The sequence below is a fragment of the Alosa sapidissima genome, chromosome 5, assembly GCF_018492685.1.
Source record: "Alosa sapidissima isolate fAloSap1 chromosome 5, fAloSap1.pri, whole genome shotgun sequence".
Taxonomy (NCBI): Eukaryota; Metazoa; Chordata; class Actinopteri; order Clupeiformes; family Clupeidae; genus Alosa; species Alosa sapidissima.
This window is the reverse complement of record NC_055961.1, coordinates 20,637,961-20,652,415: the sequence shown is the minus strand read 5'-3', so window position 1 is coordinate 20,652,415 and position 14,455 is coordinate 20,637,961. Positions and strand designations below refer to the sequence as shown.

General features: G+C 42.2%; 2 long non-coding RNA genes across 2 annotated transcripts; one reads left to right on the top strand and one right to left on the bottom strand.

Annotated features, from left to right (window-relative positions):
• Nucleotides 1-67: 67 nt before the first annotated feature.
• On the bottom strand, nucleotides 68-1,500 carry LOC121708406. The gene is made up of 3 exons (XR_006031641.1): nucleotides 1,452-1,500; nucleotides 323-409; nucleotides 68-175 (listed from the first exon to the last, which is right to left on the bottom strand). It is a non-coding gene; the product is annotated as an uncharacterized LOC121708406 (long non-coding RNA).
• Nucleotides 1,501-1,797: 297 nt separating this feature from the next.
• Nucleotides 1,798-2,330, top strand: LOC121708813. Its single transcript, XR_006031765.1, has 3 exons — nucleotides 1,798-1,918; nucleotides 2,045-2,118; nucleotides 2,229-2,330. It is a non-coding gene; the product is annotated as an uncharacterized LOC121708813 (long non-coding RNA).
• Nucleotides 2,331-14,455: the final 12,125 nt, after the last annotated feature.

Below are 14,455 nucleotides of genomic sequence, written 5' to 3'. Positions count from 1 at the left end.
AAAAAAAGGTCGTTGACGAACATATTTCCTCTCGTCTTGTCTGACGAAATTAACACTAGTTACCCTATTCCCAGCCAAACAAAAGAAATTGTGGGTGTAGGAGGGCGTCTTCGCCTTAGGCTAGCGCCAGCTGGTAGCGCTTATCGATAAGCCTCAAAAAGCCTTAGTGCCTCAGCTGTAATGTTAACAAAAGTAATTTAATAGTTATGGTATGACTCAAAACAATCATTTGTTTAGTTAATACCATAGACTGTATAATAGGTAGGTTAATACAACTACAGTAACATGACACTACCCTGAGGTAACGCCACTAGCGACTTACCTTGGGCAGGATGCCGGTGGTGAGGCAGGTTAACTCAGGGAGATGAACTGTTGTCCTGCTGTCGACCTCTTGAATTAAATTAGTGGCCTACCGCAATGAATCAGGGCAACTTCTTGAATTAGACATTGTAGTTCTAGTCTGTCTCTCTGGGTAACTAATCGAGCTCTTCAGTCTCTAGTGTTTTAATTTACCTCAAGTTATCTGTATAAACTCTTTGTCGGCTGCTGAGTTATACCCTCATATTAAGAACTAAAAAGACTCTGGAAAGTTGTGGAAACTGAGCTTTAAAGGAGAATTCCGGTGTGATATTGACCTAAAGTGTATTGAAACATGATACCGAGTGTGAACGTATGTCTCATAGCCCATCTCGGCTTGTCCCCTGCACTCCAAAATCTGGCGCTAGTTAGCCGATGCTACCAACAGCTTTTTCAATAGTGGTGCTTCGGCATCCAAAAATAATTCCGTGGAAATGCATGGATTCCAGTTGCTGCTACTGGAAGAAACTGGAATCCATGCATTTCCACTGAATTATTTTTGGAATCTAATCCCTTACTGTTCATTCTTACTCGTCACTCGACTTATCGTGACTAAAATTCAAGATGGCTGCAAACGCTAAACTTCGTGAAGATACTGTCTGTATAAATCGTCTTGTAAGTAAACTACCAGTGCTTTTTCAAAGTTCTCAATGTCTCGTTTTAAATGTCAGGGCCCTCGGAAGTCTACCAATGAAGTGTGAAGATACATTGAGCCTCGTAAATGGGTGTAAAACAGTGATTTATTTGCATGGCTAGCCCGATGCCGAAGCACCACCATTGAAAAAGCTGTTGGTAGCATCGGCTAACTAGCGCCAGATTTTGGAGTGCAGGGGACAAGCCGAGGTGGGCTATGAGACATACGTTCACACTCGGTATCATGCGTCAACACACTTTAGGTCAATATCACACCGGAATTCTCCTTTAAGGTGAATTGCGCATGTTTCTCTATAGATTTTTTAAAGGGACCATAAGTTGCTTCAGGTAAAATACTTCTTAAAGTACTTGTGGAGGTTCAGTCGTGCCATGCACAGAATCCGAGATAACCTCAGACACAGTGCTGGACATGTCATCGTCTGTGTCGTGTTGTTCATTACCTGAATGTTCCGACACCACATCTCTCACAGCATCAGCACAGATATCCTCTGGTTCTGCAATAGAAGGTGAATTAGTCTGGCTTGAATTAACTAGTTGGTGGATGTTTTTTTCTCTATTTTCAGCCCAAATTCTCTTCACATGAACACAACTACGGTGCAAGTCTACTGGCCTATAATGAGGCCACCCAAGTTGTTTGAATAACTAACCCAAAAATCCTTATCATCCATATTCCTAACCATACATGTATTATTTATAGCATCAGCTATCCCTTGATAATTTAATTTATGCCTTTTGTTCTGCCTTGTGTGGTAGGGCTGACTCCAGGTGCCGCCACGCAAATCCAGGTGCTCACGCCCTTTCAGGGGTGGTAACATAATACGTAGCTTCCTCCTGGCAGACAATGCCGGTCTCGTTGAATTGTTTGGCGTGCAGGTGCTTGTTAGTGTCCGTCGCTGGAAGAACTCTGGTAGGTTTTATGCTTCAATTTGTTCCTTAAATAGCATGGGAAACGTTAAGGATCATGCTACAGATACTGTGATTTGTGCGCTTCATCAACGCTCTAAAAGTTCTGACCAAACATTCCATGTTGCAGCCCCGTTGTAAAACAGCAGATCGTTAAGTGCGTTGCTGGGGTTGTGCAGGCGTATTTGCCGTCTTTTAAAAGCCGTAAGTTGTGCATATTCTTATCTTGTAATGTTACCGTATGTATGTGAGTCACCCAATGTAATCAGTGACATTCTATGAATTTATAGCCGTTCTCTTTCTTTCATTTCAAGGAGGAATGCTATAGCGGCTATCTTTCTATCTCGCTCCTTCTCCTTCTCCCGGCCTCTCCCCTCTAGGGATTGGCTTGATGGTGGTAGCCGGACAGTCGGAAGGTAGAAATGTTTTTATATATATATATATATATATATATAATACATATATATATATATATATATATAATACAATGTATTTGACGTATGACGGAGATCGTATAGATTACTGACCACAGTAACATGCTTTTATGACTGTTTATTTCAATGTCTATGCCTATGTACTATGCATTTGTGTATCAAATGAGCTGGACTGATTTTGCTCTCTGCGTGGTTGTTTGTGTGTTTTAGTGATTCCCTTCGTAGGCCCACTTCTTCAGGCCACTGTTTTCCCAGGGTTTAAATAATTTCAACCGTGTTACCACCCTAGCTAAGGGTAGCTGTCTTATTGTTTAACATTCCTGTTTACCTTATTTCATTTATTGGTTGGTTTTGTGTTGTGTAAATGCATCCTCCAAACGGCCATCCAGTCGCTGTGGTCCGTGTAAGTGGCAGTGTAACCGTAGTGGCGTGCACCGGTGTGGCAATCTCCCCCTAGTTAGTCTACTGTGTGAGTCTGGGGGATTGTGGTGTGTTAGCTTGCAGTGACATAAGTTTATGGCACCTGGTATTCCTAGCTTGGCTTTAAGGGTTTGGCTTTACTGTACTATTATTTGCTGTGAGTATTGACTGACCATAGTAGTCTGTTGTAATTGTTACCTGTAACTGATTCCTATGGCGAGCAGGTGGTTGCGTGGTGGATGCTTATTTATTTCGTTTGTTTCGTACCATTATTTCGTACCATTGATCCTACTGTACTGGCCTCTACACTGTTGTGGCCCTTGGTAATTTCTATACATATAACTTATTCAACTACAAAATACCAAAGAGAAAGAAGAACAAGAAAATAAAAGAACTACTATATTTCTATAACCTTTGCCTCTTACTACTTTCATTTAATTGAATAACCTATGTTCCCATCTCAACTGTTACACTTGCACCACCTTTCAACGGATATCTACACTCACTATGCTGATATACTGTAGATAGATAGATAGCTACTTTATTCATCCCCAAGGGGAAATTCAAGGTCTCAGTAGCATACAGACACACAACATGCACTTACAGCAGAAAGGGTAAAAATAAGTATATACATATAACACTGTACAATAGAGACAGTAGAATATAAGAAAAACTAAATATACTATATAAATTAAATTTAAAAATCCAGTGTGCTTGAAGATGATCATGAGACGCTTGCAGTGACAGGGCCGGGACTGGCCTGTAATTCTGTGTGCAAGGTAAGGTGCTCGAGTGAGTGAGTGTCATGGTGAAGGTGCAAAAAGTAGTCCAACAGTAGTCAGTGCAACAGTGCAAGAACTAGATGTACCGCAGAGCAGTACAAAATATGACCGCCGCCCAGTCCAGCACATTTTTTCCACAAAAAGAAATCACGCTGAAAGGCCTATATGATTCTAACTCTCACTAAATTGCATTATCCACACTCAATTCTCACTGGTATCTGCTAGACAACAAGTACCAATGTAACAATGTAAAATTCATTTTATACAACCCCACCCCCATCTTGCCTGTTTTCCTGTCAGGAAATTCCTGAATTGTGTGCATGTGTGCGTGTACAAGTTTATGTTTATGTGTGTGGGTGTGTGTATGTGCGTGCTTGTGTGTTTTCCTGCGTATGTGTGTTTGTGCATGTGCATGCATGCGTACGTACATATGTCTACTGTGTGAGTATGTGTCATACGTATGATTACTGTAAATGTGTGCGTGTGTATCTGTTTATGCACATGAGTGCACATGGAATGGGTTAACATGACCCCTGGAGGCAAACATACGGAAAAAAATTGGTCATCCTAGGCCCTACGGTTCTCAAGATATTTACAGAAAACTGTGTCTGCCCTACCCTCCTTTCGGGGGGTGCAGTCCAGCAGGGGGGCTACAGATCAAAACAAAAAACGATGGTTCTATGCTATCCATATGGGGTTACATGCCCACCAAGTTTCGTCTACCCCGGTCTTTCAGTGTCCCGGGAATCCTTGATGGAAATTTGGACATGCAAAAAAGGAAAAAAAAAAAAAATCTGACTAAACCTATATGACCGCTGCTTCGCTGCGCGGCGGTCATAATAAGGTCTAGAGACCAGCATAAATAATGTGGACAAATAAGAGAGTAATGTATACTGTAGACAAGGTAATATAAAAACTATGTCAGTGCAGGAATAGGTTGAAGTAATAGGGTTACAACCATTCAGTATTGTCATTGGTCATGTGTGCCAATATAGCATGAAAAACAGTGTAGCAGTAAAACAGTAGTGGGCAGTCAGTACTTAAACATGGAGAAGCAGACAGACAGAAGTCTATCTCTCCTCTTCCCTTCAGTGAAGCATTGAACAGTTCAATGGCCCTGGGGACAAATGACTTCCTCAGCCTTTCAGTTGTGCATGGCAGTGAGCGAAGTCTCCAGCTGATCAAGCTCTTTTGCTTTATAATAGTGCTGTGGAGTGGATGACATTCATTGTCCAAGATGTTGAAGAGTTTACTCAGGGTCCTTTTTAGGGCTGCACGCTATATCTAAAATCTATTGTTATCGCGATATCAACGCTTGCTATGGACATACCGCAAAGATGACTTAATTTTCGATACATTTTGATACATTTTCTGTGCCGTGCGCATTCCATACAGTCTGTGGTGTATTCACATTCTGAATGTCAACATATTTTACCAAACCGATGCTGTCATGCAGCCCTAGAAGCCCGTCCCCTACCAGTTTAGGTGTGTGGTGTTTTAGGTTGTTGTTGTTATAGGATCAGAAGATATCCGTCTTTCACTGTAAGGCTTGTATTTCATGATTTGCATTTAGCAAAATCCCCAGACAGCAGCAGAGAGGTAATCAGGATTCGTTATTTGTAAAAGTTGTGTAGACTTCATTAGCCTGGACTGTGCGATCGCAGCCCCTTAATTTCACTTTCCGCTGCCCTCGTAGTCGGCATGCCGGTTAAGCCTGTTTGAGTCGTGATTCAAATCACAAATCAACTCAAGCGACTGAGTGAGCAGGCAGTCCGAGATAACTGGTTAACTTCCCGCAGAGCCGGAAACATTGCAGACTCGCAGACCATGGGACTCAGGAGCTGCTGAGTAGCAATCCGGGTTAGTCGGATCAGCCGGCCGGTTAGGCTACATTGAATACGAGTCAGTCAAATCAGCCGGCTACGTTGTCATGAGTGGATCTGTAGACGAGCAAGTAGCTAAAAACACTTAAATACAACTTTCGGTTTTTAAGGCCTAAAAAAGTCTTAAATTGTCTCGGATGTCTTAAATTTTCGAAAGGGAGGTATTAAATTGGCGCATGGGACCGCCAGCGAGTGCAAGAGAGCGAGTGAAATGTTTCCATCCGGTTTCGTGTATTTGCAACGCAATTGTATTGACTACGGCTACAGGAGGAAGTGTAGTGGTTGCAGAGTGAAGATGTTTTCACGGGTGTTGTTAAAGGTGTAAAAACGGTAATAATACAGTACAAATATTCCTGACGTTTTCGTAGTTTAGCCGTGGCCTGAGACATACAGGTAGCCTATGTGAGTGGTGAGTGGTAGAATGAGCTAACTTTGAAAAAAATATTGAAGGGAATCCAGTCCACTTTGGCAAGTAGCCTAGGCTACTACAGACACAACGTCTCCAAAATGGGGTGGGGGTTAAAATGAGTAGACATACTTTAGATTTGGTGTATAGATGTTGCATATTAAAATGCAATTAGGTCGCGCAGACAGTCCAAAACATTGCACGCTCATGGAGCTGCTTGGGTAGGCTATCTACCCGGGTTAGTCGGATCAGCCGGCCAGGCGGTTATGTTACGTTGTTATGAGTGCGAGTCAGTCGAATCAACCGGCTACGTTTTCATGAGTGGATCTGTAGACGAGCGAGTAGCCCCTTGTCAAGGTGAAAAGCAAATCCACAACAAAGCCATTCTTTCACTTCTGAAATAGACAGTCAGAAACATTGCAAGCTCTGTATGGAGCTGCTTGAGTAGGCTAGCCTACCTGGGTCAGCCGGGCTGGCCGGTTACGTTACGTTGTTATCGAATCAGCCGGCTACGTTGTCATGAGTGGATCTGTAGACGAGCGAGTAGCTCCTCGTCAAGGTGAAAAGAGTGGCGCCTAGATCCTGAAGCCAGGCCACAGCTATATTGGCAGGTGCAAGGCCAGCTGCTTATCACCGGAATGTGGTGCGATTTTGTGGGTTTTGGAGAGGAGGACCTTGTACAGAGAATTTATAAGGATCTGGAGGTCGTATCCATGAAGTATTTTTGCATGGATTCTCCATGGATTCTTTATTTTTAAATCTATGTATATTTTAACCATAAGCTGTTTTTAGGGCATTTTCACTACCTTTATTCATCATAAGGATTTATTCTGGTCATTGTAAGTGCCACATACACACATTATATATTGTTTTTTTCAGCAGAGTCTAGGCTATCCAGATCTGCCATGTATTAGTACTAGCATTGATTTTTAGAATTAAAATATAAAAAGCGTATTATTAAAAATTCTTATATTTTGACATGTATCTCACCACAGCAAGCTCATAGCTCTACGTGCATTTCATGTGTGTGTAGGGCAGACTATCCTGAATCTGGCAATATCATTGCTATAGTGGAGGGATTCTCTGGGGCTGAGCAATTTAGACATGTGGTGTGCGCCAGGGGCGGGCAGAGACCTTTGAAGGGGCAGGGGCTCAAATTTTTAAAAAAAGGGCACATGGAACAAAATTGTCAGAAAATGTGTTAACTTTATTTAAAACTTTAAATTTTGATTACAACCCAATAGAGAATACATAGGCTACATGCAAATTATATCATATTTCTGCCTCAACCTCCTCATCTGATCTCGCACTTTCTACTCCTGAGAACAAGTAACAGTGATATTTACTATTGAATAGCCTATTCAGCTATCACTGCAATGTGAACAAATGGTACATTATTAGTACAGAATTCACAAGGTCTTGTCACGTTTCAGACAGACGACCAGAGGACCACAATTGCGTCACACCAGAAAGTTTATTGAAACTCAGGGAAAAGGGAAGTAGGGAGTGAGTGAAGGCTCCAGGGGTTCCAGGGGCTACCGGGATCACAGGGGTTCCGTCCAATGTACTGTGTCTGTGTCCCCCCCCCCAGTGGCAGCGATGCGTCCTATGACGCCGGTGGTGGGTGGTCCGGAAGTCCTGGGGGGGGGGGAGCACAGACACAACAGGGCAGATGAAACAAGGCAGAAGTACAGTTCAAGGGAAATCCGAAATCGTAGTTGCAAGGCAGAAGGCTGGTGAGAGTTACCGGGGTCGAAGAGTAGTCAGGAGTCGTTAAGGCAGAAAGCAGGTCTGGTTTTCTGGGGCAGAAGAGTAGTCAAGATTCAGGCAGGTCCAGGGTCACAAAACAGGTTACGGGTGTGAGCTTTGCAGACGATCTGACAAAGGAGAGCTGAAAGACAGGGCTTTAAATACTGGGAGAGGTTAGTAGGTAATGCAGCGCAGCTGGCAGAGTAATTAGAGCAGAGCAGAGACGGGTGGAGCTAGTTAGGCTGAGTAGAGAGAGTGGTGAGCAGAGTGGAAAATAATGGAAACCAATTAAGGTGGTAACCCGGTGGAGTGAGAGGGCTCATGACCGGTGTATCTGACTTAGAGAAATGCTTACGGCCAAAAGTTTCATACTGCTTTCTGATTGATGCAACAATATGAAGATATAGTTGATATTAATAACAAGACATGTCAGATAGTTCTTGTTAATTCTGTAATGAGGATTATTCCAACCTGTGTTTTTTGGCTTTTTGACCCAGCTGGTCAGAGATCCACTGCCTTTTGCTGCCTCCCGCAGCTCCTTCTCCCTCTGCTTTCGCTTCCTGTCTTTAGTGGGCATCTTTGCAGTGCAGAATATAATATCATGTTTTATAGAACATAATGCATACGAAAGCTAGAAAAGATACACACAATTTGAATGGTGTAAACTGGAACTTAAGTTTTACATTCCCTATAAAGCTTTAATCATCTGAACCTGAGCTGGAATTGTTTTTTTGTTTTTTTTTGCATTTAAATTCTAGCATTATGCTATTTCAATGATGGTGGGACAGGCTATTATATGGTTTAGCAATTTGCAAAGTAGTCTAATGCAGTGGTTTTCAAAGTGGGGGCCGCGAGGGGGTGCCAGGGGGGCCTCAGCAAGTTGGAAGGAAAAATAAAAGCAACAAATAAATACATTTGAAAAGTTTAAAATATACTTATTACTATGAGGATTGTTATACAATGCCATTATAATAATGTGACGCATATCTGAACATTATATTTCCCATGATAATGACTTGGAATAATAGTAGAGTGATAGCTCTCATATAGCAGAAAGCCCCAAATACATTTTTTACACACTGTATGCTCCATCGCAAAGTGCTTGTGGCTAAAATAATTATTAGGATTAGCTTAATGTATTTTTACATTTGCCGTAGTATTGTCGATGGGTTTAATAACACATCAAGGGGGTCCTTGGCTAACCTGACCCTAGCCAGATGAATTTCGCTCCGCCTAGCTCCACTCATGAGTGAAACTAGGTGGAGCTAAGCGAAACGAAATTCATCTGGCTAGGATCAGGTTAGTCCTTGGCCAGAACCTAGTGGTATTTGGGGGGCCTTGTCGTGGAAAAGTTTGGGAACCCCTGGTCTGATGTACTGATAAACATTTTATAAATGTTCATATTTATTCATTATGTATCAAGAAGAATGCGTGTTGTAGCAGACAGAGCTGTAACACATTTTTCTCATTTCTCTCCTTGGTTCTGAAAATTCAATAGGAGTGCATGTACTGTAGGCCTACTGTAGCCAGGGCACAGACAGGTCTTTTCAGTTTTCATTAGGCTATTGTCTACAGAGATCATAGGCTATAAGGCTACATCTTATTGATTAAATTCAAAGCTAGCCAAGCTTGTAGCCTTGCCTATGTCGTCGGCTTATGACGATTTAGAAAAGGTTTGCCTACTCTGTTTTATGAACTAGGTCTACTAACCTAAGCTACTATAACATAGTAACCTAAACAGAATATGTTATGAACGTTCAGTCTTAGATTTTTGAAGCTGCCAGGTTATTGAAATGGATGGACCATGACATGATTAAAACGGGTTTGATGGCCTACTTCATTAAACATGAAACAACTTTAAACATTTTATTCTCTATCTCTAAGCTGAATACTATTGCATGTTCAGATAGGCTAACTGCCAAGTGACCTTACCGTGCTCCCAAACGTCTCCTGCAGCACTGTGCCTGCGTGCACCTTCTGAGAGTTCACTCAATGTATGACGTCACGGATTGGTGGCCGCAAGGCATTTCAATTATCACAGAAAAATTTTATTTTTGTACATTTCTAATTTCACAAACTATTAATTTTAGCGAATATTCACGTTGGAACTAGCGGAAGTATTACACATTTTAAAAAGTAAAAAACGGGTCTTGTCAAAAGGGCACTTGGACATCAAAGGGGCAAAAGGGCAGGTGCCCCCTTCTCTGCACGTGCCTGGTGTGCGCCTTACAGAAATAAATGCCATTTTTTTTATTTAGCGATTAAAAATGACCTTTCTGTGCTCCATATCTGTGACACAAACTGATCTGACCTGACTTGACCCGAGTTTACGTGTGTGTGCCTATGGTGTCTGCACTCATGATTCTCTACAACTTTTTACTGCATTGCCATGAACAAAATAAAGGCAAAAAAGGTGTTTCTTTGCCGAACAAATTGGGATGCAATGTGCCTTGAATTGGATGCCATGCAGGAATTTGGTAGGATCTCAAAACCGGATTATGAACATTCTTTGCCATAGAAACACACCATAGCATTGGATTATAAACATGCTTTGCTACAAAAACAGACAAAAACGTGAGGTAAGTCGAGCTATATGAAGTTATTATTTTGCCGTCACTTCGTCTGTTTTATAACCCAGAAGGATGTACTTGGTATCAAATGATAGCTGTGTCTCCTCTTTCATCTGACATGCGTGGCATATCTATCCGATCACAGGCCGAGTAATTCAAACAAGAGTAATGGGTGTGCAGCATTGGTTTTTGTACATGACATTATTTTGCAGTCACTTCGTCTGTTAACATACTTGCTATCGATGGATAGCCCTGTGTCTCCTCTTTCATCTGATATGCTTGTCATATCTATGTGTTGACGGGTTCTCGAGTAATTCAAACGAGAGTAATGGGTGCAGAGGTGAACGCAGAGAAGACTGTAAATATGGTGCAATTTGATTTAATTTCATGTTTTTTGTTTTAGTTTTATACTTTAACGTACAGACAAGTGGTCTTGTTGGAAAGCCCCACTTCTGCTCTGTCACTCCATAAAGGTTTCATCTCGCTGCGATGAACAGTTGCGGAGCAATGTAGGCCTAACAGGGAAGAAAGGGTGTGTTTTTGACTCACTTTGCGTCAATTGGGTTTTAAGGGTTAAAATCTTACGTACCCCCTGGAGTGCCATCACGTACCCCCATTTGAAAACCACTGAATTAGTGAAACACACACAGCACACAGTGAGGTGAAGCACACACTAATACCGGCGCAGTGAGCTGCCTGCATCAACAGCGGCGCTCGGGGAGCAGTGAGGGGTTAGGTGCCTTGCTCAAGGGCACTTCAGCCGTGCCGACTGGTCGGGGTTCAAACTGGCAACCCTCTGGTTACAAGTCCGAAGCGCTAACCAGTAGGCCTCCCAAATGAGAGCCTGAGTGTAAAAATCTATGTGGATTGTTGATATTGGATTATTGAATTGTTATTGTATTGAAGTGTTCAATATTTCCTTATTAAATTCTACATGTTCTAATGTCATCTCTGTGTATTTTCATTTCAAGTCAGTAAAAACCCAAAGCTAATGTAATGATAATGATGACAATGACTCAAAGAATGTTTTTTAAGAAGCAAGATAGGTCTTTAATTCATTGCTGAGTTGCCCACTAACAGCCCATTCTGATAATTGACCAGTAATTATTTATTGCCCACGGGAGATTTCTGAGATGCACAGATGTGAACAATATTAACTTATTTACATGGTATAATGATGCCCGTCCAAAGAAAGTGCCCAAAATTGCCATTTTGTTTATGCTAATTAGATGGTCAAAAACTCAAAATTCTGCTTGGGAGCAGGGCTAGTTGGATTCAGCACATGTTAATTATGATACAAAGTCCTGTTCCCAACTTTTACGAAGAAATGCCTCTAGAACCATATACAAGGGCTTTTTCTTGAAATTGCACGTCTATGACCGGTACATCAGGAACAGCAAAAACTCGTCAATGGGTCTCAGTTTCTGTTGAGATATAAAAACAAAAAGCCTCTGTTTAGTTACCTTGACATTGTTATTACAAAGTATAAATCAGAAAATAATACCAATATCAGCTGGTTAGCTTTTACTTTTTAGTTACTGTAGATATAGTTAACTCCACAAACCAACAGGGGCAATTACGAAATAAAAGTTTGTATCCAATTTCAGAGTTACATTAGGCATACAACTCTTGTTAGCACATTTGTTACTTACCGTTGTTGGACTGTGCTGATGCTGGCAGAGGCTGTCTTGGCGCTGGTTATGGATACCATCTTGTGGGTCACAGCAGGTTCAATTAATGTCCAAAACGCCATGAAACTCCTGTAGGACGCAAACCTGGTATAAAAGCGCATGTCCTCTTCTGATCTCCCTAGAGATCATCCCTAGCTCCCTAACCTGGCGACGTAGAGCTTCGTTCTCGTCGGCCAAATTACTCACCCTCGCTCCTGTTTGAGGGACTACACAGTAGTTATGATCTGGTGCCATTTCGGTCTCCATCTTCGAGTCTGACTCTGGGGCAGGACTCTCGGCCCGCGAACGCCGTTCCCAGATGCTCGGTCTGGGTGCAGGTAGTTCGCACCCATTCCATGAAAAGTAAAGTGGTACAGCTCCCTTCTTCAGCCCCCCGGCAGCCACATTAAAATCAGCCTGCTTAAAATGCCAACTACATGTAGACCCGGGTGTTTTTGGTCGGGTTGAATGTACCACAGCGTCAACAGGGAATGCGTGAAAGCTAACTTCTCTGTTGTAACGTGATGAAACAGTAAATAACGGTGTGCTGAGGCTCTCATCTTCTGAAAGGCAAGTCGCCTCTCTTGAATCCTAAAAAAACTCATTGAAATAATTATCTCTCTGGTAATGGAACTCAGTCGCTATTGTCTCTCACTCTTGCATCTTCTGCTCTCGCCTTCAGGTGCAGGCGCGTCGGGCTCCAGTTCGCCCTGTCGGGACTTATTTTCCCAATAATGACCGGCGTTCTATACCAGTTTTTCCCAACCTTTTTTTCTTGAAGGCCCCCTTGCCTGTGTCTAAGACAACCCAGGGCCCCCTACCCGAACTCCTACCCGCACACACAAAAAGTATAAAGTGATTAATTACAAACTTATAAGTTCAGAGGTAATAAATAGCTACATGAATTTAAATGTGGAACAAAAAATTATTTGGATTATACAGAATTTTGATTATCCAATTGGGTGTGTTATTAGGATTTTATACATTTAATGTGCGCAAATATAATTCTGGTAACCTTACAACCTCAGCCCTGGCAACATATTGTGCGGACCCCCTGCAATTTCTGGCGACCCCCATGGGGTCCGTGGACCCCAGGTTGGGAACCACTGTTCTATACAGGGGGTCAAGAGCGTGCAGATTAGCTTCGGCATGTTAGCATACGCCATTTTCAAATATGGCGCTGCATGGAGCATTTGGAACCAGCGCCATGCACGAAAATCCATGTTGGGCACGAGCTTTCATGCGCGTACATGTTGGTGGGCGGGTACCTATCCGGCGGCTACAGCCAAACGTTATTCAGTGCGTATTTCTTGAGGAGCCTATGAGAAGACGTGCATATTGTGGTTGTTTATCCATCATATGACAAATAAAGAAAATTGTATTGATCTTGTTTCGTTGTTGTTTGTCCCGAACAAACATAGCCTAAACATGATTAAAGACAATAAATTACACAACAGCGGCATAAAGACCTTGTCTCGTTACACCATGGGTCTCCAACACGTTGCTCTCAACCTATAGCCGCCCCCTTTGGAGCTTGCCAGAGGCTGAAGCACTAGGCTACTACATTTAAACACAATTATTGCCGCGAGGCATTCCAGCCTACGAATTTAATAAAAAGTAAACCATGCATAATTAAAAAAAAAAAAACTCAATTTAGGCTACTTCGCTATGCAATAAGGTTTCCATTAGAGCACAGCGCACGTTCAATGAATGAAGGAAAGGGCTTGTCTCGCAATAAACAGCTGGAAATTCCAACACTTTTTCAACTACACAAAACTTTAGTGATCATCAAATACCCTCTAGAACGCCCATCAGTCTCAACATTTAACTATATAATAAAAGTCAAAAAGTAAATTAAATCTCATACCAAAACCGAAAATCGTCTGCGTTTGATAGCCTGGTATGCCGCTCCAAACAAAACGCATGTCTCACAATAACGTAGAAAAGGTCTGCCTCGAATAAGCCTACCTCAAATAAATACCTGTGCTTTGCGCAGCCTAAGTAAATAGCAGATGCCGGACATAATTTAGGATTTACGGAAAGTATGTCATCATACGATGTTGGACGCCTGGCGATGCTCTGGCCGTCTACTGTGCCTCTGACACCGCTGCCTCATTTGGATGGTAACTCCACAGGTGAGCGCGAAGATTGGATGTCGTGGATGCGCAAGTAAACTGTTTTTTTGCTGAGGCCGCAGACAACATTCTCTTTAACGGTTACTTCACCATCTGCGGTGTACAACTCAAAGTAAAGACACCACATTTTAGATGAGTTGGGGACGTAATTGTCCGCTCAGGCTGACCGTTCTGTGCGTTATCTTCAATACTATCTTCAATAATATTGAATATCTTCAATATTATTTTCAAAACAGGGTGGCTATTGAGGGCTCTGGCTCCAGTCATTATTGTGGCTATTATTGGCTTGATTTGGTCATGGGCCAACGCTAGAATACGTTTAGAGCACCCGCTATGAGATGGCAAACAATAAAATAAAAAACAAACCAATCATAGACTGTAAAAATGCGCTACTCTTGGCACTAAAAACCGAATAGTTTATTTACAGTTCGACTACGGATATTTCACGTCATGTTCGAATGCATATTTGCAGCAGGACAGCAGGCAGACCGC